General features: G+C 50.0%; 1 protein-coding gene across 21 annotated transcripts in view; it reads left to right on the top strand.

Annotated features, from left to right (window-relative positions):
• Positions 1 to 23,283, top strand: part of sm (heterogeneous nuclear ribonucleoprotein L) — a 443,801-nt gene that overhangs the window by 195,452 nt on the left and 225,066 nt on the right. The window lies entirely within an intron of this gene.

Below are 23,283 nucleotides of genomic sequence, written 5' to 3'. Positions count from 1 at the left end.
GGCAGGGTCCCTAGTTTGCATGCACTCAGATTGCTCGCTCCCAGATGGCATGACGGGCCTACATGACTATAGAATACTAACTGACATATTAAGGTGTGGTGAGTACAACAACGGGACGCTTTTTTTTTTTTATACATTACCGGGAGCCGGAGTGGTGTAATGGTGTTTGATACATTGCATGCAGCCAGCCATTCAGTCACTCCGAGTTATGTGTAGAAATGTGAAGAGGGTCTATGGATAAGTATGGCAATGTTTACATGAGGAACGTAGGTCTGCAAGAGTCCGACCGAGTAGAGGAACAGAACGAAGAGGCTAGTCCGTGACACCTGTGGCGTTAGACGATTTCAAAATTATTCTAAGGCAAAGGTGATGGACCGAACTGTCGGGGTTAGAAGACCTCCGAAGATGATATCGTAAGAGAACATAAGGTCCCAGACCCAGCTATGGGGTTAGGAGACCTTCGAGGTTATTTTAAGGTTTATTTCAGGTAAGGTCTCAGACTCAGCTGTGGGGTTAGAAGATTTTTCAAACCATTGTGAGTAAATGCGTAAGGGAAGAAGGTAAGGTCCCAGATGTGAGGGGGTAGAAGATTTTCCAAACCTTTGCAAGTTGTACGTAAGGTAAGGTAAGGTGGTGAGGTGAGGTTGTAGACTCAGCTGGAGGGATAAATCTCCAGTACCATGTTAAGGTTTACGTAAGGTGAGCCGCGTGAGGACAGTACCTGTGTGGCACGACAGGTAGTGGATCAGCCACTGCGGGTCCTGTGTGTGTGTGTTTGTGTGTGGGGCTCGGGTACCTGGTGGTGGCACTATTTACAGTGCGTCAGGATGAGATTTATTTTTTTTTCCCTCGGAATAACTGAAATGGGCGAATGGTACGGCATGAACTCTATCAGAAGTTTTCTCTCCCCCCCTCATCCCTTCACTGTCGCCTAAATCTTTACCGGAGCCTCGTCTCGTCTTGCCACACCCATGGAATGTGAGCAGGTGTGTGTGTTTGGGGGGGGGGGGGGGGGCAACAGGGGAAGAGGAGGAGGACATGCTTGGAGCGCTCACTCCAGCAGTAGCAGCAGCAGCAGCAGCATCGTGTCAGGTAGTGGGGGGCTTGAGCGAGTACCCCAGGAGACACTTATGGCCCTGCTGGTTGACTAGCGCTGGTGCAGCGTGGTCAATAAATTATTTTTATATGTTTAAACGTTTTGCAGGGCGGCCGGAGGCTGGTGGTGTGGTCTCGTAGGTTCGTGGGTTGTAGAGTCTTAACGTCTTATTTGAACATGACTTGTATCACTTACCGGTTTAGGAATATGCTGGAGGTAGGTAGTGTGCCTGATGGTGGTGGTGGTGGTGGTGATTCATCCCTAAAAGTGTCTTTTCTTGAGATTTTAACATTGCAAAGGACTTGTGGTGGGGGACGTCCTTGGTCGCATGTTGTGCCGGGTATTTGGCTGTCATTGGAAGACGTTCAAGTCGGCCTCTTTGGTGTTCAGACGCGGGACGAGAGTTTGAGCTTAATCTGGTGCAGGTGTGTGGTGGTGGTGGTGGTGGTGGTGGTCACTCCTGGTCCTCCGAGGCCTTGTTAGTGTTGGTAATGTGGGCCAGGTGTGTCGTGGGGGGTGGGTCACATGTGCTCGTCTCATCTCCTTGGCAAAGGCCTTGTGAGTGTTGGTAATGTGGGCCAGGTGGACATACAGCCCTCACCAGGCTCCCCCGGGCCTAGTCAATTTTTTTTTTTTCTTCCCTCCTGCCGCAGTCTTGACTAACATGGTGTAGTCAGCTGGTGAGGTGCTCCCGGGATGCTGAGGACGTGGGTGGGGATGATGATGATGATGATGGCCGTGTGTGGGGGAGAGAAAATTGTGGGTTGGTGCAGTGTTTGTTGCTTGAGTTAGGGCGGTTGTTTACTGGTGTGTGTGTGTGTGTGTGTGTGTGTGTGTGTGTGTGTGTGTGTGTGTGTGTGAGTAGAGGGAAGCGGAGGGTTGCGTACGGGTGAAGGTTATTATTACGGGCGGAGGAAGAGGAGCTTTATACCACCGGTGATAGACGGCCCCCCGCCACCCGCACCTGGGCCTCCCCACGCCTAGACCTCGTCTACCACGCCTTTAACAATGACGACCCTCATCCTCCTCTTTCCCCTCTCTTGTCTCGTCTCTCTCTCTCTCTCTCTCTCTCTCTCTCTCTCTCTCTCTCTCTCTCTCTCTCTCTCTCTCTACCAGCTCCTCCATTCTCTCTTGACCATCCGTCACACCCTTCTCTTGTCTCTCTCTTTCCCACCTCGCTGTTCTTCCCACACCCGGTCCTTACCGTGCCAGTAGGCTGAAGCACTTCCCTCCTCCTCCTCCTCCCCCTGACTTTCTTTATATCTCATTCACCATCACTTGACTCTCTCTCTCTCTCTCTCTCTCTCTCTCTCTCTCTCTCTCTCTCTCTCTCTCTCTCTCTCTCTCTCTCTCTCTCTCAGCATTTAGCGCCGTCCCACGTTGCTTGTCCTCGCCTGTACCTGCTTCCACATCTTTAACTGGTGTCTCTCACAGTTACCCCCCCTTTTCCTGTCCGCTTCGCCATTCATCTCTTCTCTACCCATTTTCCCTCTCTTAACAGATCTGTGGGCCCAAGTGTGTGATGACACCAGGAATTGCAGTATTTCAAGGGGAACATGTGTGCTAACGTATTGCCAAGGAGTCTGGTCCAGCATGAATTATATGATAATGATATTGGGCGGAATGTGAATATATATATATATATATATATATATATATCGGGAAAAATTTTCAGGCCATATTCTTTCCGTTAATAGACTGATAACTTTTTGATTTTTATTCACGGAAAGTATAGTTTTGTCTAGTTTTGAAGTTTTTACATGGATGTTAGAGCCAAAATGTATATATTTCTCTTCGTTTTTTGCATATATTTTCATGCTAAGAAGCGCTCGGTAACCATTAATTGGCGTCCATCGTTGTACAGCGCTCCAGACAACCACTCCAGCCACTCTGTACATCCCATCCTTTCTTCATTCCTCCTGTTGACCTCTTCATGCCGGGAACATAGGATTGTTCCAGTACGTAATGGGCATACAGCTTAAACCCCCAATCCCTCCACCTCTTCCCTCCCTCCCTCAGCCACTCGCAGTGTTCTGGGTACAGTCCCACCGACATGCGATTACTCCATGGGTCTTGTGCATATAGTGATGCTGGCTCTGGCTTCCTAGTGTGTGTGTGTGTGTGTGTGTGTGTGTGTGTGTGTGTGTGTCTCCTGTCGTTTAGCATGGGTGCTGGCACGTCACACGGGCTGGTCTTATCAGTCGCGTTGATCGTTATTTCGTTTCCATTGCGTGCTTAATATTACTCCTTATTCTCCTCGGTGTTACTTCGTTTCTTGTTATGTATTCCCTTGTTGCTTATTACTTTACCTTATTTCTTATTTCTTGTTACTTCACATTATAACTCATTTCCTTATTGCATATTACTTCACATTATAACTCATTTCCATATTGCTTATTACTTCACATTATGAATTATTTCATTGTTGGTTATTACTTCACATTATAACTCATTTCCTTATTGCTTATTACTTCACATTATGAATTATTTCATTGTTGCTGATTACTTCGCCTTATTACTCATTTCCTTATTGCTTATTACTCCACTTTAATACTCGTATCTTCCCCTGCGGTGCTTGTGTTGGTTTTCCCGTTCGTGTTTTTCTCATTTTCAGGTTTTAATCTCGACCACTTTCCTGCGTTCTTGTTCCTCGTTTACACCATTGTCGTAGTTCTCTTGCTATATCTATGAAAAAGGAAGCAGTCCGCTTTAAAAGCATTAGAGAAAAAGTTTCACTTCTTATAGTTTCCCCTGATTTCCGCTTTCTATGATTAATTCCATTTTTTCCCCTATGATTCACTTTAATTTCTCTCGTTTTCTAATTGTTCATTTCCTTCCCCCCGCTTTTCTCATTTTTTTTCTTTTTACTCGTTATGTTCATTGCGTTGTTCGTATATCCTCCCTTGCATTATAGTGGTTTTCTCATCCCATATATAAGTTCTTAATGTTTCCATTTTCTGTGCCTTGCATCTCTTACTCAGGATTCCAGTCTCTCTCTTTCTCTCTCTCTCTCTCTCCCCGCTTTCCACAATTTTTCTTCAAGTTTTCACAGTTTCTCCTATTTTCACTTTTCCTCTCCGGACTCCATCTTTTCTCCGACATTTCTCTTGTTCTACAATTTGCATTTGTCTCCCTCTCCTCTCCTCCCATAGTTTCCCCACCCGATTGTATCCGTCTCCTGTATTTCCTCTTCCATCCTTATTCACACTTGCTGCCATCCTCATTCCCGTCCTGTCGTGTTTCCACTATTTGCTCCATATTCTGTCCTTTTTTTTTTTTTTTTCCTCTCCCTCGATCAGTCCCTCCCTGTCTCGGGCGCAGGTGAACCGAGGGGAACGGAGGTACACGTGTGGTGTGTGTGCCTGCCTGGATTATGTGTGTGCCCGTGGTGTGTGGCTCTCCTCCGGTCGTCGGGTCGCCCTGGAGCACCAGCCCGGTATTTTTTTTCCCCGTCTCTCTCTCTCTCTCTCTCTCTCTCTCTCTCTCTCTCTCTCTCTCTCTCTCTCTCTCTCGAGCATGGCTGTACCACCATCCACACTTGAGTAGAATGGATAGTCTTCATTATAAGAGGCCAGACCACATCGGTCCCGCTGGTCGTGCGCAAGGATCGGTGCACCGCCGTCCCGTTGCCGGAGGTCGAGGAGTCGGGCAGCCAGGCAGGGTTGGCTGTGGCGTGTGTGCCTCACGCTGGAAGTAACGTAGATGTGTGTGTGTGTGTGTGTGTGTGTGTGAGATTTTTGGAGTCAGGACGAGTGCCTGAATATCTTTTGAGGTAGACTGTTGCTCGGTGAATTGGTCTGGGGATGATTTTCATGCTGTGTTCGTAGGTGACTAGCTAATATGGTTTGTGATTCGGATTATCTTTTACCGTTGGTGCCTGCAGCTGGAACATGTGAGTCTCTCTGTGCGCAGACATCATCATCATCATCATTATCATCATACACGAGCAGATCTTGCTTTAGATTTCCTGGTGGAGGGATGGGCACTACGAGAGATTCGGTTCTCTTGGTTTGGAAAGCTGACGTTGTGTGTGTGTGTGTGTGTGGAGATGAGGCAGTAGAGGAGGAGGAGGAAGTGGTTCGTATGTACTTGGCGTGTCTGCCACACAAGAGCGTAAGAGTTAAAAGTTGTTATGCACGTGAGTTCCAAGCTTTTGAGGTTTGATGGGTTGAATATGGGTTGTGTAAGACCAGTCCCTTTTACAACCTGGTCGATTAAATGTTAGTAGTGTACAAGTAGAGTTGGTTCAGCCAACTAGATTGTAGACATCTTTCTAGTTTAGGTAGACCACTTTGGTGGTGTAAGTGGTAATAGCAAGTGGCATTGTATGAGTGTGTACTTGGTTTTCAGTATACATTATTGTATGATTGATAATCATAATTGTTTTTTTAACATGTGATCAGGAATACAATGGATCACAGCAGTTTTCCCAGTGTAGTACATATTTTTTTGAACTCTTAATTCTACCTTTTCAGTCGACATGACCACACGATTACGTATAATCATATAAAAGTTGACATTGATATATACATCAGTGCATACAGATTACTCGGCTCCATCTGTAAAGACGCTGCAATCTCTCTCCTGGTATTGAGAGACGGACGCTACCAATTATTTTTATAGTATGTCTTATTCCATAGATGTACATAGACGAAGCATTTCTGTTAGAGGATGGGTGAAGGGCACATATCTAGGGGTAGGTGGCGGGGCCAATTTTGAGCATATAGTGGGTGCATTACATCGGCATGAGGGTGACAGGTGGGCCCGAGTGGTGACCAGGGACCCAGAGCGGGTCCCTCCTTCCGTCAGTAGGAGGGAGGGAGAGTCTAAGGATATATCAAATACATGATGTGTATTTACTGGATATAGCCCGATTCTGACAGCAACAAAGGTAACAGTATTTTCTGTAATACATAGCGAGTTTAAAATGTTCCATGCATATACAGTACAGCCTTTTAACCTTCGAATTACCGTGTATACACCAGCGAATCACACATGCACCGAGTTGCGTGTTCGGAACAGGGCACAACATTGATAGCAGTTACGAGAGGTCAAAGGTACATTACATGTCGGGCTTACAGTTACAGAATATACTATCGCTGGACATGATGTTAACATTCACAGTAATACGAAGAGGGTCAAGGTACATTACACCCTGGACATTGTAGTTGCAGAACGTGTGTTTGTACTGGGCTTGGATTATAACACATATAGCTTGTTCAGGGGATGGTGAATTACGGATGCTGCTGTAGACTTACTCTGTGCCACATTTGGTGCCGTCACCGAACGTAAGAAGCATGTTCGAGTTTTGGCTCTTATGTATGGCGTACAGAGCTTGCTGACCATCTTCTCGTTCGTGATCTTGCCTGCAAGTTCTTGGTTAAGGAAACAGTCAGCCTGCTGTTCACGTCGCACTTGAGGCCAAGCCAGAGAATGCTTCTGAAGTTTGGCCACCGCAGCTCCAAGAAGCACAAAGAGCGGATAGGGAAAGTGCACAGGGAGGCAACGTAGATGGTATACCATGATTAATGAGAGCTGAATGACAGGGAAAGGCAAGAGGCCTTAATTAAACTTGCCCACCACGAAAGAGAGGGGAGTGAGGTGTGACCTGATCACAGCCTATGGAGATTTTCACCCTGAGGTGAAAGAAGAGTAAGGAGTGACCTGATGTAAACCTTTTTAAGTTCTTTTTTATATCAGATTAAGATCATCAGTGAGCTGTTTAGTGAGCAGTTCTTCGAAAGATGCAAGGATAGAACCCCCAGAGGCCATTACATTCGATGAAGCAATAAACTTGATAGAAAAGATGGAAAGGAAATGCTTATACCGTATGGGTAGTGGATGAATGGAATACCTGAATGATGTACTTGTGAATGTGGGGTCATGCGGAGGTTTACAAAGTTATGCGATTAAGTTTGATGAGAAATTTGGGCCCATGAGTTTAGTAAAACTCCCTCCCGGTGCAGTACCAGTAAATGATAACGCCCTCAACACACACACACACACACACACACACACACACACACACACACACACACGCGCGCGCGCGCAGTTTATGATTGAGGAGGTTTATGTGATGTAGGTCACACTATGGGGGCTTGCGATACAGTGAAGATGAAGGCTTGGTGATGCTAGGTGGGTTTGGGTTAGGTCTGGCCCCCCCTCATCCATCGCACAGCTAAACGGCATAAACTCGTTTCTCGCTACACTTCATCTTCGCCCATTTCTCTTCCTCCATTTGGTTCTTTCTGGAGGGCGTCGAGGTTCATTTGTCAGCGGCAGCTGTCGTTTTCCCCCGTTTGTTTTCCAGGCCTGCCTTCCACTCCCACTCAGATGTCGCTTCTCCTTTTTGTTCTCCAGTTGTTGTTGCTTCTTTTTGTTCTCCAGTTGTTGCTTCTCCTTTTTGTTCACATTTGTTGCTTTTCCTTTTTGTTCTCCAGTTGTTGCCTCTCCTTCTTGTCCTCCACTTGTAGTTGCCTTTTTTCTCCGCCACGTCGTCTTTCCCTTTTGTTCTTCAGTTGTCACATCTCGTTTCTGTTCTCTCGTTGTGGCGTTTCCTCTTTTGTTCTCCAGTTGTCGCCTTTCTTCTCCTCTCCAGATGTGTGTCTCCTTTTTGTTCTTCGTTTGTCGCCTTTTCTTCTCGTTCGCCAGTTGTTGCCTCCGTGTCTCTTTTTGGTGGTGACGCCAAGCAGGAGTGCGGTAGGGGACCCCCGTACTCTGCCTGACACAGTTCTGAACGCTTTGTTGTGCGCCAAAATTATACGTAACGGATGATGGATTTTTCCTCAATGATTAGAGTTTAGTGTTCCAGGCAGTGCACGTGTGGCCGTATGTGCGCGCACTCGCTCGTCCTAGGGGGGCATTTGGTGGGCTGTGTGGTAGAACATTATGAGGGGGCGGTTGAACATGATACAAGACTACGGGAAATGGTCGTCACGGTCCAATCCTTTGGTGGAGCCTCAGAGAGGCGCAGAACTCCAGGTATGTAGGTAGGTAGATGCGGGAGCGTGCCGTACTGATGATGAAAAGTTGTAGTATTTTTATTACTGTGTTGAAGACGTGAGTGAAGGTGCCTCGTTTCACGGGTGACATGCGTCCTGAACGCGTGACTGTGGGTCTCTTGTGACGGTGAGCTGTGACGAGGAGGTTGGTGGGTGGGGAGTTGTGTAGATTGTTGCGTCCTGTCGTTTATAAAACGATGAGGATTTTCGTACACACGTTTACGCTGGCCGTCCGAACAGGCATCTTAGTGTTGCTGTATGAACGAGAGAGCGGCCTCCCTCCCTTCCACCAGTTAGGACGTGACAGTATGTCATTTCGTACGATGTTTAGGTTTTGTTCCTTCCCTTCCTCACACCACCTGACTCGTGAGGTACGTATCGTGGCTGCCTCAGATCTCTGCTGCTGTGGGAGGGAGCATCTCCACGGGGGTCATGCTTTGGTGACTCGGACGTCACTCGTATCCGGTTCGTGTTCCAGTTTGTTCAGTTGGTGCGATTGTCCATAAAGAAGAATGATGATGGCCACGTGTTGGTGATTTGATGATTTGCGTGGGTCAGTCACCTGTGGAATTGTCGCAGACCTTGAAATAGCCCGGCATTTGACACGGCAACTTCGGGGTCAGTTGGAAGGCTTCTTTGTCGTACACAGAGGGTCGTACCGTCGTGCTGAAGGGTCGCACCGTCGTGCTGTAGGAAGGGGGGGGGGGGGTCCAAACAGCTTTCACCGCGCGATGTGTCGTTTAGGTTGTAAATGAAGGATGGTGGCACTGAGATGGGAGGGGAGGTGGAGCCTGGGACAGATAAAGGAGGAGGGGGAGGTACATAAACCCCGGCCCGGCTTGAGTTGATCCCGTTTTATGTCCGTCACACACACAGCTCTCCCCAGCCAGCCAGCCAGAGCCGCCTCCCTCGGCCCGCACCAGGTCAGGCCATGACCCCTGCCTCCCCTGCCGTCTGCCCACTTCCTCTTGTGGAAACTGAAATTCCCCCTGCGAAATCTGACTACCGGGGTGTAGTGCTCACTCCTGCGTGTAGATAAATGCGAGATGTTACAGATTTGACGCGAGAATGTGTAAGTAGGACGGTATTTAATGCAGGGAAGTTGTCTGTTCTGGGATAGGTACTTCTGGCATAGATTTAGAAGCGATGAGGTGATGATAGAAGGTTGCACGACCTCTGTTGTGTGTGGATGATGATAGAAGGTTGCACGACCTCTGTTGTGTGTGGATTATGATAGAAGGTTGCACGACCTCTGTTGTGTGTGGATGATGATAGAAGGTTGCACGACCTCTGTTGTGTGTGGATGATGATAGAAGGTTGCGCGACCTATGTTGTGTGTGGATGATGATAGAAGGTTGCACGACCTCTGTTGTGTGTGGATGATGATAGAAGGTTGCACGACCTCTGTTGTGTGTGGATGATGATAGAAGGTTGCACGACCTCTGTTGTGTGTGGATGATGATAGAAGGTTGCGCGACCTCTGTTGTGTGTGGATGATGATAGAAGGTTGCACGACCTCTGTTGTGTGTGGATGATGATAGAAGGTTGCACGACCTCTGTTGTGTGTGACAATAAATTTCAAGGGGACATGGACTCCTGTTGTGCCTTTCGCTGTATCTGTTCTGAAATGATTGAGTTTTTGTGTGTGTGTGTGTGTGTGTGTGTGTGTGTGTGTGTGTGTGGGTGCGTGCGTGCTACTTCCTGATAGTCTCGCCTTTCGCGCGTCGTTGTGTTGGCCACCAATCGGTCCACACGCTCCCTGGATGTCCAGGACCGCAACCTCTCTCTCTCTCTCTCTCTCTCTCTCTCTCTCTCTCTCTCTCTCTCTCTCTCTCTCTCTCTCTCTCTCTCCCCTGGCAGTCCACAAGGCATTGTCTCGTATTTTTCACATTAGTATTCCGGAGTCTTGTGTTACCGAAGCCCGTCGCATTGTCCCGTGCTTTGTCTTCCACATGGGTTTCAGTTTCGCGTTAACCAACAGATGATTATATATGCATCGTGTGTTTTTTGCCAAGTGGCGGTGGTGCGTAAGTGTTCATGAGTAAGAATGAGGGGAGGAATGGCAGGAGTTTGGGTTCATGAGCGGCCAACCGGTTGTGAGTATAAGGAAAAATGTGATGTTAGTTTTGCGGCTTTGAGATGTGGGTGTCGCGCCCCCCTTGTCTCGTTAAGGGCCGGAAAATCCCTCTAGTCCTTCACCCAACACGTCGGGGCTGCTGCTGCTGCTGGTGGGGTGGGGGGGCTTTGGGGGTGGGTGGGAGGCAGGAGGATAGAGGCGGCTTTAGCAGCCGCTCTGGGTGGAGGGAGGGTGGGGGTTGTAACATGGTGGAGGTCTTCTCGGGTCAGGGGGAGAAGGCATCACTGGCAGGGGAGGATAAGAGTGGTTGCCTTCTTGGAAATACTCAACCGAGGTTTGGTAAACTTGGTTAGCGAGGGGTGGTTGGGGAGGAGGGGTCCATACCTGCTGTCCAGAGGCCCACAGCTGCTGTACTGGGGTCCACAGCTGCTGCAGCTGGCGCGGGCGAGAGGGGAGGACATGCCTCACTAGGCAGTAAAATGAGGCCGTGGTTGATGGACGTGGGGGCCCTGGGGTGAGGTGTATCAGGAGCAGGCAGGCAGGCAGGCAGACCCACCCTGGCTGCCCGCGCAGGGATCACTAGCCTGTCGTCCCCCGTGATTCGTGGGCAAGACTTGCGGCACACGACGCCTGAAAATGTGAGGCTCGCCCCAGAGTTATGAGGAATACTGCTATTGGCCCTGACTCTACCACTGGCCCTGGGTCTGCGAAGGACAGTACTGCCACTGGCCCTGGGTCTGCGAAGGACACTACTGCCACTGGCCTTGGGTCTGCGAAGGACAGTACTGCCACTGGCCTTGGGTCTGCGAAGGACGGCGATAATTCTATCCTGGGCGTTGTTTAGTGTGGGGTAGTAGTGTTGGCGAGGGAGCTGGTTGTTGGCCAGAGGGGAAGGGGTACTCCTACCTAACTCAGTCGTTAATGGGGTGGTTGTGTTGTGTGGGTGGGTGTTAGTGTGGACTTGGGAAGTAATTAGGTTATGACGTTGTATAATGTAAGAATACCAAGGCGACACTGCTGTTAGAAATGCGATTTTTTGTGATTAGCCTTTTACTTCCGCTCTTAGGTGAGGGAGGGCGGGCAGGGGATGGCGGCAGGTCCATAGCCGGTCGTAAATTTGGGGGTGGAAGTTGAAACCAGACCTAGCGGGGCCCCTAACGCCGCCCAGGGCTAGCAGCCGCCGCAGCAGCAGCGAGCAGTTGTGTAGGGCGTCTCCCGTGTGGTGGTGGCGGCGGAGGGGCCGCTACAGTTATCTCGACCATCCACTCTCAACAGCGATATTCGCACGGGAATCTAGCAAATGCCCGGGATTTAACCGTCATTCAGTACAGTTGCAGGAGTATGGCTAAACCCCCAAACGGTTGCACAGGGAGGGAGGAGGAAGAGCTGGGGAGTGGTGCAGGCGGGGTGAGGTGGTGAGGGTTCGATCACGCCGCCGGGCCCTGTCTACACCCTTAGGCCGGACGGTTCTGGGGGCTTGTCATGCACTGGGTGGAAAGTGTTGGTATGTTAGTGCAGGGTGCGTAGGGCCTCATCCCGCGTGAGGGGTTTGAAACGAAAAAAATATAGAAATGGCATTTTTTTTATTTGAATTTGATTGTTTTGTAGAGTTTTTTTTTTATGGTATGATCAGAGAGCGATCTGCGGCGCCCGTAAGTAAAGAGAATATGGCTGCCTGGTATCATGGTGGGAAGGAGGGTAGATCCCGGCCTGTTACCAACGACCAGACCCCCTCAAGGTGTGTGTGTGTGTGTGTGTGTGTGTGTGTGGTGGCATATGAATGAGCGTGATGTGACGTCATGTATTCCCCCCCACCCCTCACCACCACCACTGATGGTGGTGCCACCTGCCGCTCGGGGTGAGGCGAAGTCAAGGATGTAGTAAGATAAACTGCCGCGAAAGAGTTTTGGGGAGTGGAGTGAGGGAAGAGTTGGCACACAGATTTTTAAGTTTTAAGTAGGTTGAGATAAAAAAAAAAAAAAGATCTCGCTCTGTCCATTGCCAATTAAGTGCTGCTTTATATACATTAGTGTGTGGGAGATGAGGGATTACGTAAGACTAAGTGTTCATAGTTGAGCAGGGGATATATATGTGTATATATATATAAGGTGCGTGTGTTACAGGAAAAAACTATTGGCGGACCGAGCCTGGGTAGGTGTGTGTGTGTGTGTGTATGGCCGGGTAAACGAGTGGTCAGGCTGGCCCGGCCTGGCCTGGCTGGGGTGTGGTGGCTCACAAGAAAGTCACGGCGGTGCAACTGGAATTACAGGTTGGTATTAGAAGTGAGAGGTGGGGTCCTCCGGTCTCCTGACAAAAGCTCTTGGTAACGGTCGACGAGAAACGGGGTCAGGGGAAACCTGCAGGGGAGAGAGTCACGGTGGCCGACGTACTCTGTGTGTGTGTGTGGAGGGAGGGAAGAAACCACTGGTACTGTGTCGTGTGTGTGTGTGTGGGTCGGCGACGTCGCACGACGCTGATGCAACTCGTGCAGGACTACGCGGGGGCGTTGAGACAACCTGCAACTCGCCTTCCCATTTATTTCTCTCTTTATGTATTTGATTAACTTCCGTTTTCCAAGGAGGACCTTTTAGAAGGATTAACATTTTCCCGGTGCCTGCTTTAGTATTGGTTCCGTTTTGGCGGTACAGGTCTGTTTTGAAGTTTGTTCATGTTACATCCACCCCATCCTTACATACGCATCAACATTTTCTTTCCATGTTTGCTCATCCCTGGTGAAAGTAAATTGTCGTTATAATGAAGTGCAATCCATTATGATTTTTGTTTTCCTGTCAGCTGGCACGTAAGAACTGCGCTAAATTGTGCTCGTAAAGTCTGGTATGGTGAGGTATGCCCTTTTGTGTGTGTGTGTGTGCGTGTGTTTGTAGCGGAAGGGGGGAGGGGGGCGCTTGGCTGCTGGTGTATCAGGTGGGTGTTGTAGTTGTGGACTCATGTCACCCTTCTGGGCCACGAATCCTCGTCCTCAAAAGATAGTGCCTGCATAACCGTAACCACTTGGAACACTACGATACGAATCCGTGTGTGTGTGTGTGTGTGTGTGTGTGTGTGTGTGTGTGTGAGACAGCCCGGGCTGGCTGGCTGGCTGGCGTGTGATGATTGGTTGGTTTTAAGGGGGTTTTCTTTTAAAGCCTTTTCGAGCTGAAAAGTCGTCATTGTCAAGGAATAAATTCTAAGACCGTACACGTGCTGTCACAGCATGCATGGCCAGGGACCTGACACACCTTACACCTTAAGGGCTAGGCCAGAGCTCAGGCCCGTTTGTATCTAAGGGTCGTACCGTCGTACCTGAAAGGGTACTACCGCCGTGTTTCGTGTGACGCACCGTCTTCACGAAGAGGTTAATGGACGGACACCCGCTGTGTACCTAGTGTTCAGGGTAATTAGCTGGGAAATTTATGGCTCATGAATAAACATATTAGCTCGACCAGAGAGGAGGAGGGAAACTATGGTGGGGTGGTGGGAACTCTCCGGGAAACTCCTCGTGAGGACTGTTAATTTGGAGTCTAGAATACCCAGCGTCGAGTCGCTTGTTGTGGAGGTCGATGCCGACGAATGATCTCGGGTTCCCTGGGAGGGAGGACCAGGGTTGTAAATGCCGTGGGGGAAGCCTCCAGGATGAGCTTGGATGTTGGGAAGGAGGTGCGACGCCGCCCAGCTGGGTGAAGTGAGGTAAGATAAAGGCTTGTCTGATCAGCTGGGGGGGAAGGGAATAAGAGGTGAGGCCGGATGATGACACCCAAATTCGAACAGTTAACGTGGTGAAACGTGGTGGAATTACATGTGTGTGTGTGTGTGTGTGTGTGTGTGTGTGTGTATCCAGTACATAAAGGACGGTCTGCAAGGATCTATATTGCCCCCATTTGCAAATTGTAAAGGATTTATACCCGGAGGCGAACTAAGAGACAGTGTTTATGTGTTTTGCCGGGTTGTTGGTGTTAATTCGCCGGCTCCCGATTATCAGGAAAAATAACCTCGGCGAGGGTGATTAACTGGGTGAAGAAGCCGGGCGTAAAGTTGGGGGGATAAATGAAGTGCAGGAGGCTTCTCCCACCCACCCCACCTCCCGCTGCTGACAAGTATTAATGACGCGCTATAAAACGGGGTGGGAAAAAATCGACGACCCCCACAGCCTTAATCTTGTGAAGGAAAAAAGAAATGTTGACACTGTAAACAATGAATGTAGTGGGTGCGGAGACGGTGAGTTAGGAGGAGGAGAGGGAGGGAGGCTGTCTGGCTGGCTGGGAGAACCCCTTCCCCCAAAGCATCATTACCACCCGCTCCGCTCGCCCTAGCCCGTCCGCTAGCCAGCCAGACCCGACACATACTCCACTACGCGTTTATTACGTCGACCTCCTCCTCCTGCTCCCGCTTTAGTGGAGTTATATATATACTGCTTCGAGTGCAGCAGGAAAGCAGATTATAGTCAGGAAATGGAGGAGGAGGAGGTGGTGGTAGGTAGTGGGGTGAAATAAGATGGTCCCTGTTGAGTGGTGGGGAGTTTATGCGAGGTACAAAGATTGAGTTGGAGTGATGTGTTGGTGAGGTAGCTTCGTGCGGGAGCTTAACGCGCCCTCTCCCTCCCTCCCTCCCAGCTCTAAGAAGTTCCGACAAGTATTAATGATGCCTCACGCTGGATGCTGCGAGGGGAAGGGTTAGGAGAACGGAGGAAAGACGGCAGCCACCGCTGGAAAGAGGGACGGGACCAAGTACTGGAACAAGGATGGGAGAGGCCCTAACAAAAGTGGGACAGAGGACCGTAACTGGGAGAGGGGCGGGAGACGATACTAGAAAGGAAGGAAGGAGGGGCGTGTAAGATACATTTCATGGTACGGACTAGCACGGTACAGTAAGAGTCATGACTGAAGGGTCTCGACCCCGACCTGTTTCATGCATCGGACAGGTTTCCTGTCACAGCTGGTCCGTCTGTGGTCACAGTTCACAGAACATGAAGCCAGCCGTTCAGTTGACCTCAACCGTCGCTGTTTCAAGAAGGCACACACGTTCGCTATTAACACCCGTGTCAGTACGACGGGACGACCCTAGTCATGACGGGCATGGCGCACACTCCGTGCACAAGGGTTGCTACCAGTTGAACTCGGTGGGTCGCATCATTGTGGACTTTCACCTACACTTCAAGGAAGCACCGAACATGCTATCTCGCACACCTTAACACTTGTGTTAGGTGTCATGTGCTGCGTATCGCGGCCCGTTAGATACCCTAGACCCGTCTGCTCTTTTGCCAGTGGTAGGCATGGCCTGTAGGGGGGAACCCAGTACTTACAGTGCGTACTCTTTAAAACCTAGCGGTGTTTGTCACAAGAGTTCTGCCAGGGTCTAGCTTTTACATTACATATATAGCATTGTGGCTGTGGTGGTTGCAGTACATTATAGATGACAAGGACAAGAGACCTGACGCGAGGTGACCATTCTTCGTCGACTCGTATGCGCTACCTTTCAACGCGGGGAAACTGCGAAACGAGTATAGTGTGTTTACCTTGTATTTACAGTTTCCCTAGGAATAATTTCTATTAAAGATTCTTGGTTGTTAACCCTGCAGCCCGAGGTTGCGCTCCTTCCAGCAGCAGGAAGATGTTCTTTGACGTGGAGTACACTTTCCACTCGTGGTGTAAACATTGAGTTGGGCGAACATTGTAGATAGATAGATAGATAGATAGAGAGATTGACAGACATGCCCTGTAACTGAATTTTGTCGGTTAGACAAGTACCTTTTTTTAAGTCTGTAATATTAGTCACCTTAACATCGTCATCATGATCATCAGTTACAGTATGATTTAACTTCATCGCTTCCTGTGATCTGTAATTGAAGTAATTGTCACAATTGAAGCGCGCACCGGGCAGAATTTAGAACGAAGCCACGAGTAACAAAAACAACTAATTGGAGAACCTTGACCATGAGAGTAATGTTATGAAATTACCAGTTAGACTCGCAGATCGTGGTCAGTTTTATGAGCAGCTGGAACGAGAAGATTTCTGCTGATCCGTATTGACCCATGGCGTAGAGGGAGGGCCTGAATGGAGAAGAATGGATGACTATTTTTTTTTTGTGTGTGTAGGGGTTTAGTTGGGGAAGGAGGAGGGATGAGTGGGCGATGAAAGGATTAATGGAAGGAAAAGGGGGTCGAGATGGAGAGTGGATGTCGTGGGCGTAGGATTAACGAGTGTGTTGACTGGACGTTGCACGGGTGAGGTGTAGGATTAAAGAGTGTTGTGGATGTGGTGTTGACGCTGCATGGGTGTTGTCTAGGATTAGAGCGTGTGTTGTGGAGGAGGTGTCGCCTGGATGCTGCACGGGAGATTGGTAGGATTAAAGAGTGTTGTGGTGTTGACTGGACGCTACACGGGAGATGTTTAGGATTAAAGAGTGTGTTGTGGAGAACGTGTCGACTGGATGGTGCACACGGGAGATGTGTAGGATTAAAGAGTGTGTTGTGGAGGACGCTGCACGGGAGATGTGTGTAGAATTAAAGAGAGTGTTGTGGAGGAGGTGTCGACTGGACGCTGCACGGATGACGCGGGGTGAGGGTAGTAGAGGGGAAGAGAGAGACGAACGATGTTGTATAGTGTACAGTAAAGCCAGATGGCTGGAGGGGTGGCCATATCCAGAACAAAGAGAGGAGAAACGAGACTTTCTGTTGAAAACAGACGGGAAGCCCGAGTCTGTTGAACAAAGGCACAATCCTGAGTGTCAGTTGAACAAAGACGAGGGAATCCTGAGTGTCTGTTGAACAAAAGCAGGGCAAGCATGAATGTCCTTTGAACAAATATGGGGCAATCCTGAGTGTCTTTCGAACAAAGGCTGGAGAAGCCTTGAATTTGAATGTCTTGTGAACAAAGACAGGGCAAGCCTGTGTCTGTTTAACAAAGATGGGAAAATCCTTGAATGTCTGTTGAGCAAAGACAGGGCAAACCAGTGTCTGCTGAACGACGATGGGAAAGTCCTTGAATGTCTGTTGAACAAAGAGAGGGCAAGCCTATGTCTGCTGAACAAAGATGGGAAAATCCTTGAATGTCTGTTGAACAAAGGCAGTCGAAAGTTTGAGTGTGTGTTATCAGAGAGGTTGATAGCGTGGTGATGATAGCCCTACAACTATCGTGTAGTGTTGGCAGCAGGACCACGAGACTAAGATCATCGTTTCTGCCAATGAGCCTATTAAAGATGTGGAAACGTTAGCGTCTTTCCGTTCTCTGTCGTGTGGCTAATTGACGAATTAGATTAGGGGAGGATGGGTGGGCTGGCTGGCTGGCTCTGGTTCGGGAGGCGAAGCGAGGGAGGGAGCAAAGGAGGCCTCCCTTGGTAGGGAGGTTATTGTAAAGGGGGTTTGGAGGAGAGGGTTACCTCTTGACTATCAAGTTTCAGGAATATTGTATTCGAGAAAGATTGGACCTCCCATTTTACAATTGGGTGAAGTGGCTGCCTTGCAAGACTTCCCAACATGATAATAGTTGGGGGTTGAAACTGGAGGAGGGAAAATTGCCAGAACAAATACGAAATGTTTGAAGAGGAGGAGGAGGAGGGAGGAGGAAGAGGCTATACGTATCATTGGAGTCCTCGACCATAACGGTGCGACCCTTGACGACAAAGTTTACGAAGGCGTTGCCATCACCCTTGTGTTGTCAGGTTGTGCGGCCAGGCCATCACAGCCAAGATCGTATACCGCTGTGCTCGAGGACCGCCGCCGCGTGCTCAAGGGATTTAGTGTGAAGCGTGCGACAGTGAAGGTGTGAGTTGGGTGGCAGGCCGGGGAAGTGCGGGATAATGCTGCCGGTGGTGGAGTAATGGTAAAAGCTAGGGGGAGAAGACCTACACCCTTGGGAGAGAGAGAGAGAGAGAGAGAGAGAGAGAGAGAGAGAGAGAGAGAGAGAGAGAGAGAGAGAGAGAGAGAGAGAGAGACTCCTGCTACTCAGGACAGACAGTACTCAGAAATGCTCTCATGCTCCATTATGGACCCAACGCGCGTCTTCTCCCCTCACCCCGTCCATCCGGAGGGGTGAGAGAGGCTGGCTGGCACTACTGCACTGGGGAGATGATTGTTTGGCTTTTGAAAGTGAGGAAGGCTAGGTGAGGTGGGGAGGGATGGTGTCCGGGGATAGACTGTGCTGTGTGAAAGTGTGATGAGAGGATTATTCGTGGGTTGGCTTCACGGTAAGAGGGGCGAGGTATTAATTGACTGGTGGGGACGGGAGACGCGCCGTGTCCTCCGTCATGCTCTGGCAAGTACACGGGATGGTCAGGGTGATGCGGCGGTCGAGGTTCCATCTTAAGAGGGATGGAAGAGCGAGCTCATTTAGAGCCAACTGGTGTGCGAGGTGCTGGTGCAGGGAGTAAAACAAAGATCCCCCCCCTCGGTCCGTGTCTGTGGTTCTCTTGAGGCGGCAGGTGCTTGCTCTCTCCATCCACGGATGGACCGTGCAAGTATTTTTTTTTTTTTTCTCTTTCCTACTCCATGTTTTTCCACAACTACAATCTGTCTTCCTTAAAGAGGCAGCTCTATCATCAGTTTAAGAGCTGGGGGAGGGACTTTATTTTCACCCTCACATCCGACCATGATGAACGCTCCTGTGCCTTTTCTTTTTTCATTTGTGTGTAACGGAAAAGGTCCACATTTGGTGGGTGGGTCGTGCATGAGAGAGCTGTTTGAGAGCCAGGGATGTGGGACAGAGGAGCTTCTTGCTCGGAATATCAGCGGGAGTTGGCGCTGCTGCCTACGGTCGTAATGCGGACGGAGGACGGATTTGTGGGTTCCGTGAAGTAATGGATGTATGTGATCGCTTGTGCTTGACACTGCCTTGAGCCTTTAGAATGTACATAGTGAGCCTTTTGAAAATGTCTCCGGCTTATTATTATTATTATCCGGTACAGCCAAGCCTTTGGTGTAACACAGTACAGGATGAGAAGATCACACTGTGGTAGTGCAAGCGCATCGTCCCTCCCCTTGTGGGCGCCATGTGTGTGCATTACGGGGAGGGAATGTTACAGTCGTCTCTGCCCCCCCCCCCCCCCCAACCCCGTGCCTCGTGTAGAGGTGGTACCGTGGACCCTGAGTGGCGTATGAGGATGTAAGTGGCGTGTTCTGGTGCTGCTGGAGGAGGAGGAGGAGGAAGGGGGGAAATGTGTGGTGGGGGGAGAGGGGAAGGAACTGGTGTATACGACGAGTGTCGGTGGGGGGAAGGAACGAGCATCGCGATTGTTTCCTCGATAACTTGGCGTTTTTCTTGAGGCTTCCGGAGCCTGGCATCCTGCAGGCGGGGCCGAATTTAATAATTGTCTACTGGGAGTAGGGCGGCCGCGGCAAATTAGTGTGAATAGCGGGGGCCGGGAAGGTTTCATTACGGGAGGTGGGTGGGTAGGAGGCAGGCTCCAGAGCCCGGGAATTACTGTAGGTTTTATTAGGTTTGCCCCGGGTGGTTGGTGGTGGTGGTGGTGTGTCTGGCTGGGCGCTAGATTATTGTACACGCCGCCAGCCCCCCTGACGGAATATTGATGCTGGCAACATACCTCACTCGCCCCGCTCCCCTCCACCCCTCTCATCTCTCCTGCCCTTTTCCTCCCCTACTCTCCATTCTTTCCTAACCTTTCTCTCGCCCTTCTCTTGCCCCTGCCTTTCCCCCTCACCCTCCTCCTGTCACAGCATTTCCGTATCCCTTCTCTGGCTCCGTGCCTCACCCTACCAGTCTGTCACTTGCCTTTCTCTTCTCTCGCTGGTCTTTTTCTTCCCCATAATGTCCAGCTTTGTAACATTTCCTCCCCATGCTTCTCTTTCCATTTGATATCATTATCATCTAACTTTTACATCACGCCTGACCTTCTCTTCACACACCCACACCCCCCATCCTAGTTTTGTACTCACCGTTGGCAGTGGTGTGGGAGGGAGCGCTGCTCCACTGGTTGTAGGCGAGTCCCGCTCGCATGTGTCAGTGCACTTGCCCACGGCTGACAATGTGTTGTTAGCCGTTGTGGCAGGAGTCATGTGTACCTGTTGTGCCGGTAGGACAATTATAATACAGAGTGGTTGTACACTGTTGACTGTGTGGTACAGGAGAAACTGTGTACGTACTGCCTATTCGCAGTGGAGTGGGAAAACCTAGCAGGCACAGATCATCGCACACTTGCCTACATTTATTTTCACGTTATCCTGCTTTAGAAATGCCTTGGAATATTCCCATTATTCCTGAGGGAATGAGTTTTGGGAAGTATGTATATATGTATAGGGATCCGAGCTCTATATCCAGTGTCATGTTAATGAGTGTTACCCCGAGCGGAATGGTTTTAAGGTCGTGCTGATAGCCGGGGCATAGCCAGGCTTGTGTGGCTCTCGTTGTCATTTACGGTTGACGATGAAGAGTATTGAAGATTGTACGGTGGCGCGCTGCAGCAGACGGTGTGTGACTTTACGCCTCTCCCCGGCTCTTCCTATAACGCCACACGGTTCCCTCGAGCAGTACATACGACACGAGCCTGGGTTATTGTGAACTGGCACTGGCCTTTGACCCTGCCCTTAGGATCGGGTGGAAAGTGACGACTCCTCGGTACCCGGAGAGGGTCTCGCTCAAAAATATTAACGTGCCCTCGTAAGACTAGTTTGAGAAAAAGAGAAAAACTTCTTGATGTGATGGGAGGTTGGGGGTGGACAAGGAAGTAATTTTGTGCTGGAGATGAGATACTGGCTGGAGGAGGAGGTGGGTGGGTGGCAGTAGACAAGAAATGGTGAGGGTTGGGCGGGCGGGCCGGGGGGGGGGGGGGGAGATTAGTTGTGGTGGGGGCTGGAAGATAGGGAGTAGCTTTTTGGAGTGTGCACGGGAGTTGGGATTGGGGGGAGGGGAGAGAGGGAGGGCGGCACGAGTAAATCTCTGGCTTTGTTGGCATAGAATGGTGGGCTTGTGATCCCCCTCCCTCCCCATGTACACATTCAAAGGCAAGGTGCCGCTGAATCTCTCTCAACACGAGTAGAAAGAGTTGGTGGGAGGGGGTGCGGGGCTAGTCTTCCTTTGAAGGTTGTTGAGCAAGAACCATTTCTTTGGCAAAGGAGTACAGAGGAGGCTAGAGGCGGACAAAGAGTTGTAGAAAATGTTGGAGGAGCAAGGAGGAAGGGGGAAGACGTTCGCCGTGTTGGAAAGACTGCGGTCTTACTTGTGAGTGGAGGAAAGACATGTAAAGTAGTGTAAGGCTACGTATGTGGGACAGCAGCACACAAGGTGTAGGGGAGACATGAGTAAGGGTTTAGTATTGGGGTGGGAGGTGTGCCATTGGTTTAGGGGGAGGAGAGAGAGAAAGAGGGGAGAGGGCGCGTCAGGTTCTGGAGGATGGGAAGGCGTGGAGAGGTTATTTCCGGTGTGCCCGAGGAAGGCCAGCGAGGTGCGGGGGCTGGGGTAATTTATCTCCGGAGTGAGAGTGGTGGTAGTTGGGAGGTGTGGCCCGCAAGACGTGGGATTCGCCGAGATTCGCAGGATAAGCCCCAGGTAGCCGGGGGACGCCGTACGCCTCCCCCTCTCCCTTCCACCAACATTCCTGCCCGCTGACCCGGGTCTCGATTTAGCGGTATGAGCGAAGTTGGGCAGCCGGGGAGACGAACGGTAATGAACAGGATGGTATATGGTGATCTCTCTCTCTCTCTCTCTCTCTCTCTCTCTCTCTCTCTCTCTCTCTCTCTCTCTCTCTCTCTCTCTCGTGTGTGTGTATGTGTGTATATATATATATATATATATATATATATATATATATATATATATATATATATATATGTATATATGGGGGGCGGATACGACGATGCTCTCCCCCTCACCTTGTTTAGGGGGATATATATATATGGTCATACCCTTCCCATTTGAGGATGTCACTGGTTTATAGGTATTTACATCTGTATCACATACATGCATATGACCTACGCCATACACAAGTATTTCTGTTGTATGTCGATGGTGTGTGTGTGTGTTTTTGGTGGGGTGGGGAATGATTTACTTTTATCCGTGGCCTGGGGGGGCTTGTGTGTGTATGTTTATCTTCGCCTTTCCTGGCGCCGCTAGTCAAGCAGGGGGTTCCTGTCGATGGCTCCTCCTCCTCCTCCTCCTCCTTCCTCTAAAACCCCGCACCCTCCCTTCTCGGGTCATTATCCTTGGTGTGTTTACACTCCGCACCTGTAATTACCGGAATTCTGCGCTCACGGTGCCGGTGGGACGAGTGTTGTGGCACACGCGCGCCCAGCCGCCTACACACACACACACACACACACACACAGAGCTGAAGTGCTCTTGGTGGAAGGTTCGTGGTGGCGAGTGCTTCACCCTCCGGGTGTCCTCAGCACGTGTCAAACGTTCCCTGCACTGTGAGGTTGTGGGTTTTGTTGTCGTCGGGAGGGAGGGATGGTGGGGTGGCGGTGGGATCGTACACATTATGGGCCGTGTTGGAAGGTAAGTAATGGCGTGTGTTGGCAGTGTCCTACTAAGGTCTGGGAGCGGTGAGGCCCGCTTAATGAGGCTCTTGGCCTTTATGCCGCGGAGGTTTACCGCGCGATAAGACTTGGTTGTAGGAGGCGGCGAGGACCCCGGTATGAACACGGCAGCTTGGGTCCTGGTGCCGCACGAACGATTCGTTGGAGACACCCGCCAGGTCTTTGCGTGCTACGGACCCTCTTCTCTTACGACTGTTTTGTCTCCTCGATCGTTATCTGCATCCCAAGGGACACCCTTTTTTTTTTTTCCCCTTGTCCCTCGAGGAACTTCAGTAGACCTGATCGAGAGACGCGTGTTGGGTCATTTCTCTATCTGCTTCTCACTTCGCATGTCGCACGTTTTCTCCCCATGTCCCGCTTGGCATGATAACGCTCAGATATGACAACTAATATTTTTATTCTTAATATTAGTAATCTAAGGAAATAATTATTTTTATTTTCTACCCATCAGTATTTGTTCCTGAGTCAGTATAACAAAAAGTCAGTTGTAATGTTGTGTTACCTGTAGATAATAGTGGTAGTGTTTTGCGTCGAGGTGGGAGCCATAGTACCGTGATTAATATCTTGGAAGGGCGCCCAACCTGTACTCTACCACCACACCCATACCGTTCGCTGGGTCAACTA

This window comes from Panulirus ornatus, chromosome 9, assembly GCF_036320965.1.
Source record: "Panulirus ornatus isolate Po-2019 chromosome 9, ASM3632096v1, whole genome shotgun sequence".
In the NCBI taxonomy this organism is placed as follows: Eukaryota; Metazoa; Arthropoda; class Malacostraca; order Decapoda; family Palinuridae; genus Panulirus; species Panulirus ornatus.
The sequence above is the reverse complement of the archived record's forward strand: the minus strand, read 5'-3'. Positions and strand labels throughout refer to the sequence as shown.